The 17195-nt window shown below is 41.0% G+C and overlaps 1 long non-coding RNA gene across 1 annotated transcript; it reads right to left on the bottom strand.

Moving 5' to 3' along the window:
• Window positions 1-2556: 2556 nt before the first annotated feature.
• On the bottom strand, window positions 2557-5800 carry LOC117463601 (uncharacterized). The gene is made up of 3 exons (XR_004553952.1): window positions 5750-5800; window positions 5449-5557; window positions 2557-3397 (listed from the first exon to the last, which is right to left on the bottom strand). It is a non-coding gene; the product is annotated as an uncharacterized lncRNA (long non-coding RNA).
• Window positions 5801-17195: the final 11395 nt, after the last annotated feature.

Genomic DNA, 17195 nt, shown 5'->3' with positions numbered 1-17195 from the left:
CATTACCCTAACCCTACCCCTACCCCTACCCCTCAAACCAGATACTGACTGGTTTTCGGACCCCCCCAGACCCCCCCAATAAAGCAAAACTGCACGTTTCAGAGTGGCCTTCTATTGTGGCCAGCCTAAGGCACACCTGTGCAATAATCATGCTGTCCAATCAGCATCTTGATATGCCACACCTGTGAGGTGGGATGGATTATCTCGGCAAAGGAGAAGTGCTCACTATCACAGATTCTTTCAGATTTGTGAACAATATTTGAGAGAAATGGTTATTTTGTGTTGATAGAAAATGATCTTTGAGTTCATCTCATGAAAAATGGGAGCAAAAACAAAAGTGTTGCATTTATATTTTTGTTCAGTGTAGTTATTCAAAAGTTTAAAGAGGCTTTATTCACATGTTCTGGGTTTTCCCTCTCCTGTCGTGTGTTCTTTAGGTTTGAGTGCATGTAAATGGTTTGAGTGCATGAAATGGGTTGAGTGCATGTAAATGGGTTGAGTGATTGTAAATAGGTTGAGTGCATGTAAATGGTTTGAGTGCATGTAATGGGTTGAGTGCATGTAAATGGATTGAGTGCATGTAAATGGGTTGAGTGCCTGTAAATGGTCTGCAAAAGGCTAAATTAGTTTCTAGAAGAACGTCCTCCTTCCTAAATGTCCTTTCCTTATGTCTAAACATGTCTTCAGTTTCCAAAAAAGTCGCCACCTTCACAAAACGGTCTTCTCCTATCGTCTTCTCCTTAATGTACCTCCCACCATTGTTAATGGTGAAATACATCAGGAACCAGAATAACAACGTGTCGCAGGTTGTTTCTCTGCGAACAGATGGAAGCGACGGCCTTGAAGTCTTTCAGTTTGCAGACGTCCTGCTGCTTCTCTGTTTCTGACGTTCAGGTTTCCAGTGTTGCAGTGATTAAACAGTGACAGTGAACGTCCCTGAATGCAGCACAATGTGTCAGCCTTTCTGTTGTGTTTTTCTGGATAGACGCCCGCTGGCATTCACCGTCGCTAAATATAGAAACGTCTGTCAGTGGAACTCTGCTAAATGCCCAAATCACAGGGATGGAAATAGACCGACCTTCAGACGCTGTGAACCTGAAGAGATACGAGGATATTTAAAAATAAATAACAGATAAACTGATAAAAAACATATATAATTAATTAATATGTTATTATTGACATGTTTTTTCAGGAAAATCGCTGTAAATTCTCAAATATACATTTATTGGATAAAGTAATGACACATTGGGAATCTAAATAGTTTGTTTATCCCCTGAAAATCTGTGAAAACATAATACCAGTTAATTTAAAAGCTTGAGAACGGTTTCCTTAGCAGGTGAAGGTTGATAAAGCTGCCGAAGTAAAAGCAATTACGCTCTGACAGGAAATAACAAGACATATTTGTTGGAATCACCGAGAACCGGAGGATAAGCTGAATAACACGCACACATCTCCTTTGTTATGGTTAATATTCCGTACGTCTTGTTCCTCCTCTTTAACTGAATCCAGACGTTCCAAGGTCGAGGAAACGAGACATTAACGAGGTGTTTCCACCCGTTTCCACTCTCGATATCTCTCCTGTTTACGATCAGTATTCATGAGTCGATGCTCCAAGTTCATATTTACATTATGAATAAACTGCTGCTGTTCTCCCATCACTGTGAATTACGCTATACTGCAAACTGAAAACAATATATATTCTGCAGAGCGAGACATTCCAGATATCTGACGCCCAGGGACTGCTCATCATTTCTGTATGCATGAAATATGGAGGATGCAGAGAAAGCTTTGACCCTGAAACAAACTCTAGTCCTACATTTGACAGCTTCAAGGCAAAAAACACGAGTCGTTTTTTGCCTTTTTGCTTCTAGAACGTTAATTATTTCAGACAATTGGAAAGAAAAACTTCTACAAAATCCACATCCAGGACTTTTTTGAGAATAAAAACAGAGAAATGGTGAAGTTCCCCGGACCAAAGAGCATTTCATTTAGCACATAATGCAATGACTGCACTCTATGTATGCACAATACATGATATTTAAGACATGTGTACAAAAAGGTGAAGGATAATGCAATAAAGGAGTGAAATGCATGAATAAATAGAAATACACTTTAAAAAGGTTGAAAAGCTGAATGAAAATCCTGTTTACTGAATTCACTTATAATATTTTTACATGAATTAAAAACATGACGGTCGTTGTTGAATTCATAAAATAGATAACCTCGGTCGAGTTTATCTACACGTCAAACACATACTCCCGTGTGTGTGGGTGTGTGTGTGTGTGAGTGTGTGTGTGTGTGTGTGTGTGTGTGGTCTAGCATTACTACCCTTGTGGGGACCTAAATCTGTTTACACAGTCACGTGTGGGGACTCGCCTCCCTTATGGGGACAAATTGGAGGTCCCCATAAGGGGGATCATTAATTTTAGGGTGAAGAATTGGTTAGGTTTAGCATTAGGGTTAGGGTTAAGGGTTAAGGGTTAAGGGTACACTCACAGACATATTTAACCCTAACTTTTAAGATGTATGTAAAATAATTACACGACAAAGTTCCATTTAATTTTTTTAATATTTTGAACATAAACCTACCTAATAAACTTGACATGATACATCAGTGTAATAAAGCCTATTCATTTGAAATGCATATTCACCAGGTTTATGTATTCCGTATTAATATAATTTATTGAATTTAAATGCATATTAATCAGATTATGTATTCAGAATACATTAAGTATATTTGTTTGAATTACATAGTAATGAGATTACCTATTCAAGATGAATAATGTGTATGTGTTTGAAATACATAACAATTAAGCTTGAATTCAATCAAAATGCATTCGATTTATGTATTTTTGTGATGAATAATCCAACAATATCTCAATGATTCATACAATCAGACCACCTTGTTGATTCAACACATGTATTAACATGAAAGCAAACCTCTTCTCTTCATGCAGACACAGTACTCAGCAGGTAGTGTAGCTCTTCAAGCAAGTCACGATAACTTAACAGAACAGAGGCAAGTGAGGAACGTTAAACAAAGTGTTGACTGAGCACCTGCCGTTTCTAGCTTTCTGAGCAATCTGAGTTTCAGTGCTTGTACTTTGGGGGAAAGCTCGGACGATTCCAGGTCCATCAGGATCTTCTGGTAAACTTCGAATGTATTCTTCAAGCTTTTTGGATAGCTTAGATTAAGTGCGTAGATCAACATATAAAGCATCACGCATGCATGGTTGATACTCTGGAGGTCGTGGAGAACTTCGACCGCTTCCAGGACCACACCGACATCTGCAAAGCGTCCACCAGGACCACCAGGACCATCACTCTCAGCTCGAACGGTGTAGATTCCCATGGTCGTCCCGGCGACGTCTGCCTCGGCCTCACGGCACTCGATGTCCTGGAAGATGGAGAGAACAATGAGCTGTGTCACTCTAGCCTTGACCACCACATTCTGAGCAGCTTGTCGTTGAGGCCAAGCGCGTGTTCAGTTGAAGAAATTCCCTTAAGGCACTGTAGATATAGCGTTCATGAAAATGAGATGGACACAAGTTCAAGGTCACAATGACCTCAAGATCTTTGACTCCCTAAAAGCCTGGAAAACAAAAAGTCAAAAAGTTACATTATGTATAAATGGAGTTGTACATTCAATGATCATCAACTATTTAAATATGATACAAAGTGGTGCTTGAGCATTGTTGATCGTAGAGATGGGGACTCGAGTTTGTGACTCGGACTCGAGTCGCACACACAGAGACTTCAGACTTGACTTGGACTCCTGCTCAAAAGACTTCGGACTCGACTTGGACTCGTGTTTTGAGACTCGTGAACAATCATTGTGTTTTCTATGTTAGGTAAGTTTGAGAAACCGGCTCGAGATCGTTAGAATTTGAAAATACACAACCGGAGAAAATCTGCCGCTTTCTTACAGAGCCCCTCCTCCAACACACACGAACGCGCACCTGACCAATGAGGGCACGAGATAAGTTTGTGCCCCGATGGGAGGCTGACAGGCAGGTAGGCCATCCAGTGCTTTTTACAGTATTACGGCTTCTACAGATGACATTATGTTATGGATTATTTGTCAAAGCGCTTCAGATATTCATTGCTATCGGGATGTTAAGAGCATTCCATGGAATATAACAAAAAGTGTATCTCGAGTCGGTTTCTCAAACTTACCTACCCCACCTTTAACATCAACATCATGGTAACACCATGGCGACCGGCGGCACACCTGCGGCTGTACCGCTTGTAATTAGGTTCAACTATAAAAACTTTGAACAAAACGCCGGCGGAACCAACAAAAGGAGCGCACACTGCAAAATCATTACGTTCCGCTGCCACCATTTACTGGCTAACGTTAAACGTAGAAAAATACATAGTTACATACATAAATACATCTGTGGGTTTATAGGCAGGTTACAGGTTTATTGTTGACCACGTAGCGTTAATGTTACAGGTTTATCAGGTTACCATGACACCGGGTTTGAGTGAGAGGATAGAGGAATATGTTTATCTATAGTAGACTTAAAAGATGTCATTAGAGACCCAGTGTAATTAAACAATACGGTTGCAGAGGTCACATTTTAACATTTTTGTCCACCGGCCAAATGGCTAGCCGAGTGAATGTTGAAATGTTACCAGCCACTCAATAGATTGCCATTGTTATGTTTGTCTGGTGCGTGCACATACAGTACCAGCCACGTGCACGATTCACCAGCATGTGGCTGGTGAATGGTGTTCATGGCAGATATCTCTTTTGGAACAGGGCATGTTTTAATATCACCAGTTCACTATATTTCAGATAATATTGCAGCAATAGTTTTTTAGTTGCAAATGGCACAGAACAGATGTTTACTTTTAAGTACTTTTAACACAGTTTCCCTGCGGGGGATTAATAAAGTATTTGTGATTCTGATTCTGAAGTGTTTTGATTATAAGTTGTTTGCATTTAGCCAAAGTGTGATGTGTTTCCTCATATTGCAATAGCCTGTTTAAAGTGATCATATAACAAACAACTAATCAGTACTGATACTGTATGCTAATAGATATAGGAGTGATAATAACACAGTAAATGCTTTGAATTTCTTAGATATAGCTGTGCAGTATTCTTAACAGACTGGATAGCAGCAGACAATAGAAGGCTGATTACAACCAGAAGAGACATGAGACTTTTATTTTTTTAGAGACTTGAGACTTGACTTGGACTCGTGACCAAAGACTTGAGACTTGATCAAGTCTCACCCCACAAAGACTTGAGACTTGACTTGGACTTGCAAAAAAAGACTTGTGAACATCTCTGGTTGATCACAATGAGGGTCGCGTTAAAGAACCTCGATACCATGTTTTACCGTGTGTGTGGGTACGTGCCACAAAGAACAGCATGTTGTGTCTCATTGCTTAAAAGTAATGCTCTTAATGGTGCACATGAAACATAAGATAGTAACTTACATGTTCATAGGTTAGTGCTCCTCTGAGGGTAAGGTTCCGAGCTTCTTTAAGATGTCAGGATGTCCGGGGAGACAGAAGAGACTGCACTGAATCCAATGAGGCCATTGACCTGCCACAAGAACAATGGAGTCAACAAAACATCCCAACTTAAAATGTAAAAAAAGAAAAAATACAGAACCAGGAACCCATTTCATTCAGAGATCTGTGAAGTGAATGAAAACATTCTCATCAGAAATCAATATCTGAAAGAGCCAAATAAGAAACTGTTCTTTGATACAATGTAGGGGAGAAAGGACAGTACCCTCACTCCTACCCTCCGCCATCTCTTCTCACCTCCTCTCTCCTAATGTCCTCTCATAGGGTAAGGTTTACTCCTCCCTCCTATCCAACCCTCTCTTGTGCTGTCCTCCCTCTCTCCTAACCTAACTCTGTTTCCTGTTAGGAAATAGAAGGAACTAACCTTTCCCTATCCTGACCTTCTCTCCCCTAACCCATCAACCCTTCTACTAAATAGAATCAGTCCCAACGGCCAAAACAAAGTATCCTCACTACTACACTGTTTTATCACTTACCTCTTGACATCCGGCTTTGGCTTTACTGCCTGCCTCAGATCCTCAGCTGCCTTTTGACAGAGGGAAACAATAAGTATTCCATTATTCCTCTCCATGGATATCAGCCCTAAATACACTACAAGGTAAAGGAGGAAGACAGGAATGGCTTTATCTTTGTAAACTACATAGTAGAAACAAATCGAGAATTAACCCGTTTAGCCCTACTTTGACACCTTTTTAAAATCCTATGCTTTATGTAAGACTGAAGTTACACTGTGGTCGGAGGTAACACACAATACAGCTATGTGTGTGAGAGCAAGAGAGAGACACAGACAGACAGAGAGGGAGAAGATCTAGAGGAAGAGAGAAAGCAGGATGGAGAGACAGAGAGAAGAGGGAGACGGCCAGACACAGAAAGAGGGAGGGAGGGAGACAGAAAGGAGAGAGTTGGGTGAGACAGACAAAGGGTGATAGGAGAGAGAGGGAGAGAGAGACCAGTTGAGTTAGAGTTCCAGTCAACATGTCCACTTGCTGGCATCACTTCAAGGAAGACAAGAAGGCTTCCCTCTCTCTGATGTTCTCAAGGCCTTTGAGTGCATAAGCAGACAGTCCACAACACACACACACACACACACACACACACACACACACACACACACACACACACACACACACACACACACACACACACACACACACACACACACACACACACACACACACACACACACACACACACACACACACACACACACACACACACACACACACACACACACACACACACACACACACACACACACACACACACACACACACACACACACACCTCTCTGAAAGGTTGTTTCAGTGGTCTGTCAGCTAAATGAATTTTCAATCTGCAAATCAATTTCCTGACTTAATGCCAATTGGATCAAAAATAAAAGTCAGCCGAATTAGTGTTGATGCGGCAAGGAGACGGCTGATATATTTATGATCCACGTCACGTATTCAGTGTTGGCGGCAAGTGCCTAACACTGTGTGTGTGTGTGTGTGTGTGTGTGTGTGTGTGTGTGTGTGTGTGTGTGTGTCTGAGCATATGAAATATTCATTAATTCTTTACTTGTTTATTTACTAATTGTTTAGTGCCAACATATCAACAGATCTCTGGAGCCTTTGCGCTGTGGGCCGACACTATACGTCGACGGGGAAGGGGGTAGCAATACAGATAACACCATTAAATAGTTACACAACATATACAATTCTGTCTGTCTGTCGATTGCCCGGGGTCACACAGAGCTCAGCCGCTGGACCTCTGAGAGGGGGGAGGTGTCAACATCGATGCTGCGCGGGCGAAATTAGCGCGCTTCCGAGGTACCAATTATTAAGCTGGACAGTTTGAACGGCAGGTAATGAGCACACATTTCTATGCATTAAAGAGCTAAATATACACCAACTCTTTAGTTTGCCTATAACATATGTTAATCAACGCAAAGATGTTTATGCAAAACAGCCACTTATTTATTAACATGCATCTTAAACTGTAAGCTACAGGGTGCGGACGTGCGGTAATAGGCCTCAAACTTGTCTACGGAGCTATTTTGTATTGTATAGCTCAAAATGAAAGTGGCAGCATCCATTGCACCTAATGTCGCTCTCAAACATACCCTCAGCTAATCGAACTATCTTTTATGGGTTTTATTTTATTTTTAGTTAGCGGCATTTAACAACTGCATTAAATATGGGTGACAGGGCCAGAGATGTTTTAGATAGATTGTTGTTTTACTAATGATAAGGTTAAATCCCCAAAGACAATGATGTCAGTATTGATACTATGTATTGATGTATTGCTGAAATATATTATTACTTGAAAACAGTTGAGCAATATTTGAAAACCTGTTGACTAGTAGGCTAATAAAAATAGAACAGAGTATAAGCAATGTCTTTAATTTAGTCTCATGCACAAGATGTATGCGCTGACACCAATGTGGTACCGATTGATGTCTGTCCAAGAACACTGTCCATACTTAATTCCTCTTGTGTCAGTCATAAGAACATCGACAGCAGGGGTTCTCAAAGTGCGGCCCGCGGGCCAATGGCGGCCCTCGGAAATGTTTCTGGCGGCCCGCGATAGTTAATGTGACACGCTGAAATGCATGCGTTATATTTTAATCCTCCATGGTCGTATCTAGTAAGAATTAGAATGGAATTTAAGAATGGTAAAACTGCGCCCCCTGGGTTGTCATTCCTAAATTATGAATGACAGCATGTGGAAAGTTTGCTAGACTACTGGTTGCGTGGCAACTAGGCATCTCGCGAGTTGCGGTAATTGGTTATTACAATAAAGAAAGGATTTGTTTTGGAATTATTTTGTGTTCCGTTTTTTTCTTGGGCGGCCCTCAATCCAATATCGGGTACCTACATTGGCCCTCACTCATCAACACTTTGAGAACCCCTGATCTACAGTGAACATTTGAAATAGTAAAAATACATACTATATATATATGTCATAGGTATTTTAACAAAATAAGTGTAAACTTTCACTAGAAAACAAAACAACCACCCCCTGTGTGTACATAGTTCAGAATGGATCTTCTAGACCTGCCTGTACCGACTTGGTGCAAGATGGTTCTCTCCGATACTGCTTTGCATGGTTAACCAGGTTCAGACAGGTATTGTGTCCTATAGAGGTGGGCAAAGAAGGCATGAACGAGTCACCTGTAATCCACCACCAGCATTCTGGCAGAAACGTCACTGAAACATTGAAGTAGGGTAGGCCTACATGACAAATTGATTAAAGTTATTTAGTTCCTTTGTCAATTTGGTGTTTATATTTTTGCTTGTTTTTATTGCAGGCCAAGAGGGTCAACAAACACAACCTGCGTCAGCCGTGTCCACCAAGACCTGCAAGTTCTGCAAAACACTGCAGCCGAGAAAGCAACGACTGGCCAAGAAACTGCAAAGATTTGAGGCCAAAAAAGACGATTGGTTAAAAAAGAACAAAACCAACTGACATGTTCTTGATGAGGCATCTGTTTTGGTGTGTGTTTATGTCTGTAATTGTAGTTTACAAAATTAAGTCTGATAATGTTTCTGTATTAATCTTTGTTTTAGGTTGAGAAACGGAACACCCTTGGGTATAGGGCCACAGTGTTTCTCTCAAACCCAGGGAAAAGCCTTCCACCTGGAAGACAGATGTTGCACATCCGAGATGGCATCTGTCGGACCAGGCTGCAAAGTGAAGGCGCTATGTGAGGTGTTAGTAGATGGTAATTATATCTGTGGTCATTTCAAATGTTACATATAGCTCAGTCTATTCTAAAATGCTCATGAACAATTTATGGCAAAAAAAATTCTTAATGATTCAACAATTCATTTAATTATACACACACAGTCTCGGTAAAATAAATGTGTAGTTAAGAAGAAGCTGACATCATAAACCATTGTGTTACTACTGTATGTTGTATAAATATATATTCAAAGTAGAAATTGAGCTGCTGAATGCAAAACAAATCAACAGTACTCTGATAGTTTTGTCTTTTTGTGTTCTAGAGAGTGTGTTCTAGAGAGTGTGTTCTAGAGAGTGTGTTCTAGAGAGTGTGTTCTAGAGAGTGTGTTCTGATGTGTTCCCATACTTCAGTCATTGAGCATAAGAGGAGCGTGGGTTTTCCCTCGGTTTATTCGCAGTGAGAGAGCGTCTGAATGCGAGGACATTTTATATCTGCTAAATGTCAGAATCACAGTTTTTGTTCTAGACGATTTGTAAAGTCGTCCTTTCCTTTTCCTCAGCTTCCAAAAGTCCCCATTGTCCTGAGTCTTGACTAACCCCTAAACCGTCTTAATCTTCCTCAAATCTAATCTTTCAAAGTCTTCAAAATGTCCAAACTGTTTTTGCTTTAGTCCAAATGTCCCCAGTTTCCAGAATCACGTCTTTATTCTCCAAAAAAAGTTCAACTACTTTTGATTTCACCTTCAAAACATTTCAAATGTTTCCAACATGTTCTCACCAGGCCCCGCCCCTCCCTACCTCGCGGAGGGTTCTTCATTTTGCGGAGGGAGCCTCATCTGAAGCCCAAATACGGCGAGCCTACAGTGTAAGCGCGCCACAGTTTCACCGCTGCGAGGCTCCACTCGCGTCCACTAGCGTCCACTAGCGTCCACTAGCGTCCACTAGCGTCCACTAGCGTCCACTAGCGTCCGCTAGCCGCCACTAGCGTCCACTAGCGTCCACTAGCGTCCACTCGCGTCCACTCGCGTCCACTCGCGTCCACTAGCGTCCACTCGCATCCACTAGCGTCCACTAGCGTCCACTAGCGTCCACTAGCGTCCACTAGCGTCCACTAGCGTCCGCTAGCCGCCACTAGCGTCCACTAGCGTCCACTAGCCGCCACTAGCGTCCACTCGCGTCCACTCGCGTCCACTAGCGTCCACTCGCATCCACTAGCGTCCACTAGCCACCACTAGCGTCCACTAGCTTCCACTAGCGTCCACTAGCCGCCACTAGCGTCCACTAGCGTCCACTAGCATCCACTAGCGTCCACTAGCGTCCACTAGCCGCCACTAGCGTCCACTCGCGTCCACTAGCGTCCACTAGCCGCCACTAGCGTCCACTAGCGTTCACTAGCGTCCACTAGCGTCGCCCCCGTCAACGCTCGCGACACAGAGGGCCTCATCATATAACTTTGCGTGGGGCCACAAGTTGGCCCTGGTTCTCACACATATAAGTCTTTCATTTCCCCCAGATTGTCCTTACTATAAAATATGTTATAAAAATATCCTTACTTTGTTGAAAGCACACTTTAGCTTGTTAGCTAGCAAACGATTTAGTGGGATTCGAGGATGGAAGATATAAAGATAGTCAACAGATGCAAACTCTTCATTCCCTCTCTCACTCTCCTCTCGTTCGCATCGCTCTGCAGACGAGTTGAAAAGTTCACATGCAAATTAGAGACGATGCACTTTGTGATAAGCAGCGTTGACTCATTGTCTGAGAACATGTGTCAATATTATAAAGAAACATCGTTTTGATGTTCGTTTGTTCACGGTTTTATTTCCTGGCGTTTTGAAGCCTCGAGACACAAGAGCAAGAGAGGACTCTTTAAAGGAATGGTATGCTCATGACACTCATTTTTAAATAATTATCATCCGATAAAACAGACCAGTCTCTGCCAGTCTCTCTTTTTTTTTTTTTTAATCCGACGACATTATCAGTGATTTTAAACTGATTATATACCGAAATAACATCAACACTGTGGGCGCCGCCATTCTTCGGACGTGACGTAAACCATGCGTTTGGTTTTCGAAGACACGTTGATCTCCATGTTATTTACTGTAGTTTCTCTCTTCAAATATGCCTCACTGTATCGCCAAATATTGCCACAATTCTGATAGGAACAATCCACGGAATGCTCGGTTCCATCTGTTGCCAAAAGGTAAGCGTAAGAAGTACATTCGGAGGCAGTGGCTAGCGAAATGTGGCCGGCCCGAACCGAGAGATTCACAGGCTCATGTATGCAGCGAACATTTCAAATTTCCGGACGACTACTCTGAGAGTATGATAAAACATAACATGGGATTTATGGAACAACCATTACTTAATGGAAATGCAGTACCATCGGTCTTTCTGGTGTCATCACCGACCAGGACACCAGTTCGGCCAGTTGAGAAATCGCCCTCTGCAAGTGTGAAGCGACGGAGGAGCAGAAGTAGTGCTCGGAGTAAGAATAAGGTATGTTATAGCGCATTTCCATTGCAGCGGCTAGCCCCGTTTTAACGTCCTTTAGCGTCCAGGCCAGGACAGTTTTTGGTGGCCTTTCCATATAGCGTAGTACCGGCTAGTGTGTATTTTACCCCAGTTTTTTCCGGCCCCATAAAATCGTGATTCTATGGCCAGGGACAACGAATCTGAGTATGCTAAACTAGAGAGGGAATCGCTAGCAAGGGTGGTACTACATGCATACATATAGTATCTTATATCATCTTCCCATTATACACACATGCATTTCCAAACATTTGGACTACCTATGTTGCAAATGTATTATCTTTTCAATTTACACACGGCATCTATTGCACGTCTGTCCGTCCTGGGAGAGGGATCCCTCCTCTGTTGCTCTCCCTGAGGTTTCTCCCATGTTCCCTTTAAACTGGGGGTTTTCTTTGGAAGTTTTTCCTTGTACGATGTGAGGGTCTAAGGACAGAGGGTGTCGTATTGTCATACTGATATGTATGGCTGAATTCCCCCATCCAATCTCTTCACATTGGTCACTTCTTCCTCTGCTGACGAGTCCGAACTGAAATACTCCACCATGTTTCCGTGTGTTGACAAAGTGAACGCATGGATGACGTCACGACCATCACGTGACTACTGAAAATGGCAAACATGGCGGCGGCCAAAAAAAAGAGCTATAAAATCATTATTTACCGGGGAATATCGCTGATTTCTTCAGGGTATGGTTTAAACATAACGTTTCACTAAATACTGAAGTTTTGATTAATTATCTAATGAGTGGACCATTCCTTTAATGTAGAGACACCACATACTGATATACACCTGAACATCAGCAGAGAGGACTCTTTAAAGTAGAGACACTACATACTGATATACACCTGAACATCAGCAGAGAGGACTCTTTAAAGTAGAGACACTACATACTGATATACACCTGAACATCAGCAGAGAGGACTCTTTAAAGTAGAGACACTACATACTGATATACACCTGAACATCAGCAGAGAGGACTCTTTAAAGTAGAGACACTACATACTGATATACACCTGAACATCAGCAGAGAGGACTCTTTAAAGTAGAGACACTACACACTGATATACACCTGAACATCAGCAGGAGAGGACTCTTTAAAGTAGAGACACTACATACTGATATACACCTGAACATCAGCAGAGAGGACTCTTTAAAGTAGAGACACTACACACTGATATACACCTGAACATCAGCAGGAGAGGACTCTTTAAAGTAGAGACACTACATACTGATATACACCTGAACATCAGCAGGAGAGGACTCTTTCAAGTCGAGACACTACATACTGATATACACCTGAACATCAGCAGGAGAGGACTCTTTAAAGTAGAGACACTACATACTGATATAAACCTGAACATCAGCAGGAGGGGACTCTTTAAAGTAGAGACCCTACATACTGAGATACACCTGAACATCAGCAGGAGAGGACTCTTTAAAGTGGAGACACTACATACTGATATACACCTGAACATCAGCAGGAGAGGACTCTTTAAAGTAGAGACACTACATACTGATATACAGCTGAACATCAGCAGGAGAGCACTCTTTAAAGTAGAGACACTACACACTGATATACACCTGAACATCAGCAGAAGAGGACTCTTTAAAGTAGAGACACTACACACTGATATACACCTGAACATCAGCAGGAGAGGACTCTTTAAAGTAGAGACACTACATACTGATATACACCTGAACATCAGCAGGAGAGGACTCTTTAAAGTAGAGACACTACATACTGATATACACCTGAACATCAGCAGGAGAGGACTCTTTAAAGTAGAGACACTACATACTGATATACAGCTGAACATCAGCAGGAGAGGACTCTTTAAAGTAGAGACACTACATACTGATATACACCTGAACATCAGCAGGAGAGGACTCTTTAAAGTAGAGACACTACATACTGATATACACCTGAATATCAGCAGGAGAGGACTCTTTAAAGTAGAGACACTACATACTGATATACACCTGAACATCAGCAGGAGAGGACTCTTTAAAGTGGAGACACTACATACTGATATACACCTGAACATCAGCAGGAGAGGACTCTTTAAAGTAGAGACACTACATACTGATATGAACCTGAACATCAGCAGGAGGGGACTCTTTAAAGTAGAGACCCTACATACTGAGATACACCTGAACATCAGCAGGAGAGGACTCTTTAAAGTGGAGACACTACATACTGATATACACCTGAACATCAGCAGGAGAGGACTCTTTAAAGTAGAGACACTACATACTGATATACAGCTGAACATCAGCAGGAGAGGACTCTTTAAAGTAGAGACACTACACACTGATATACACCTGAACATCAGCAGAAGAGGACTCTTTAAAGTAGAGACACTACACACTGATATACACCTGAACATCAGCAGGAGAGGACTCTTTAAAGTAGAGACACTACATACTGATATACACCTGAACATCAGCAGGAGAGGACTCTTTAAAGTAGAGACACTACATACTGATATACACCTGAACATCAGCAGGAGAGGACTCTTTAAAGTAGAGACACTACATACTGATATACAGCTGAACATCAGCAGGAGAGGACTCTTTAAAGTAGAGACACTACATACTGATATACACCTGAACATCAGCAGGAGAGGACTCTTTAAATTAGAGACACTACATACTGATATACACCTGAACATCAGCAGGAGAGGACTCTTTAACGTAGAGACACTACATACTGATATACACCTGAACATCAGCAGGAGAGGACTCTTTAAAGTAGAGACACTACATACTGATATACACCTGAACATCAGCAGGAGAGAACTCTTTAAAGTAGAGACACTACATACTGATATACACCTGAACATCAGCAGGAGAGGACTCTTTAACGTAGAGACACTACATACTGATATACACAGCTTGTCTTTTTGGGGACTATGCATATTTACACCAAATGTCATTGTAATCAATAAGATAATTATGGAGATAACTTGATTTGGACCAAAGTGGTGGACAAACAAGACTTCAGGGCAAGAAGAATTGTTTGTGATGTAGAAATATGTGCAAATATCTTATGGTACACGGGGTAACAGTTGGCAACAAAGAGCCCCGGGACTTCAGAGGACAGCATGCATCTTTCATGGCTCCATCTCTTAGCTTCCCAGCACCATGGCTCAGTTGTTTTGATGCTTCGTGTTTATTAAGTAGAACAGCTTCCCCAAAGAGAACAGAGATCAGCGGGAACAACACAGCCTGTCGCTTTGCATCATAGCAGCTCAGCTTCCGCTTCATCAAACCTCTGTCTCTGCCGCTGGGACTGTTCTGCTGCCTGGACAAGGGTCCTTAAACATGGCTGGGAAGTGGTGTAGTACAAATACTTCGTTACTGTACTTAAGTCCTTATCAGTACTTTACTCCACTACTTTTTACTTTGACTTCTTACATGTTGAACACAAATACCTGTACTTTCTACTTCTTACATGTTGAACCCGAATACCTGTACTTTCTACTTCTTACATGTTGAACCCAAATACCTGAACTTTCTACTTCTCACATGTTGAACTCAAATACCTGTACTTTCTTCTTCTTACATGTTGAACACAAATACCTGTACTTTCTACTTCTTACATGTTGAACACAAATACCTGTACTTTCTACTTCTCTCATGTTGAACCCAAATACCTGTACTTTCTACTTCTTACATGTTGAACTCAAATACCTGTACTTTCTACTTCTTACATGTTGAACCCGAATACCTGTACTTTCTACTTCTTACATGTTGAACACAAATACCTGTACTTTCTACTTCTTACATGTTGAACACAAATACCTGTACTTTCTAGTTCTTACATGTTGAACACAAATACCTGTACTTTCTACTTCTTACATGTTGAACACAAATACCTGTACTTTCTACTTCGTACATGTTGAAAACAAATACCTGTACTTTCTACTTCGTACATGTTGAACACAAATACCTCTACTTTCTACTTCTTACACGTTGAACCCAAATACCTGAACTTTCTACTTCTCACATGTTGAACTCAAATACCTGTACTTTCTTCTTCTTACATGTTGAACACAAATACCTGTACTTTCTACTTCTTACATGTTGAGCCCAAATACCTGTACTTTCTACTTCTTACATTTTGAACTCAATTACCTGTACTTTCTACTTCTTACATGTTGAACACAAATACCTGTACTTTCTACTTCTTACATGTTGAACACAAATACCTGTACTTTCTACTTCTTACATGTTGAACACAAATACCTGTACTTTCTACTTCTTACATGTTGAACACAAATACCTGTACTTTCTACTTCTTACATGTTGAACTCAAAAACCTGTACTTTATACTTCTTACATGTTGAACCCAAATACCTGTACTTTCTACTTCTTACATGTTGAACTCAAATACCTGTACTTTCTACTTCTTACATGTTGAACTCAAATACCTGTACTTTCTACTTCTTACATGTTGAACTCAAATACCTGTACTTTCTACTTCTTACATGTTGAACACAAACACCTGTACTTTCTACTTCTTACATGTTGAACCCAAATACCTGTACTTTCTACTTCTCACATGTTGAACTCAAATACCTGTACTTTCTACTTCTTACATGTTGAACTCAAATACCTGTACTTTCTACTTCTCTCATGTTGAACTCAAATACCTGAACTTTCTACTTCTCACATGTTGAACTCAAATACCTGTACTTTCTACTTCGTACATGTTGAACACAAATACCTCTACTTTCTACTTCTTACATGTTGAACCCGAATACCTGTACTTTCTACTTTTTACATGTTGAACACAAATACCTGTACTTTCTACTTCTTACATGTTGAACTCAAATACCTGTACTTTCTACTTCTCACATGTTGAACTCAAATACCTGTACTTTCTACTTCTCTCATGTTGAACTCAAATACCTGTACTTTCTACTTCTCACATGTTGAACTCAAATACCTGTACTTTCTTCTTCTTACATGTTGAACACAAATACCTGTACTTTCTACTTCTTACATGTTGAACCCAAATACCTGTACTTTCTACTTCTTACATGTTGAACCCGAATACCTGTACTTTCTACTTTTTACATGTTGAACACAAATACCTGTACTTTCTACTTCTTACATGTTGAACTCAAATACCTGTACTTTCTACTTCTCACATGTTGAACTCAAATACCTGTACTTTCTACTTCTCTCATGTTGAACTCAAATACCTGTACTTTCTACTTCTCACATGTTGAACTCAAATACCTGTACTTTCTACTTCTTACATGTTGAACTCAAATACCTGTACTTTCTACTTCTCACATGTTGAACCCAAATACCTGTACTTTCTACTTCTCTCATGTTGAACTCAAATACCTGTACTTTCTACTTCTTACATGTTGAACACAAATACCTGTACTTTCTACTTCTCTCATGTTGAACTCAAATACCTGTACTTTCTACTTCTTACATGT

Source organism: Pseudochaenichthys georgianus, chromosome 18 (assembly GCF_902827115.2).
Source record: "Pseudochaenichthys georgianus chromosome 18, fPseGeo1.2, whole genome shotgun sequence".
Lineage (NCBI taxonomy): Eukaryota > Metazoa > Chordata > Actinopteri > Perciformes > Channichthyidae > Pseudochaenichthys > Pseudochaenichthys georgianus.
Note: the sequence above shows the minus strand (reverse complement) of the source record. Positions and strands in the feature narration are given on the sequence as shown.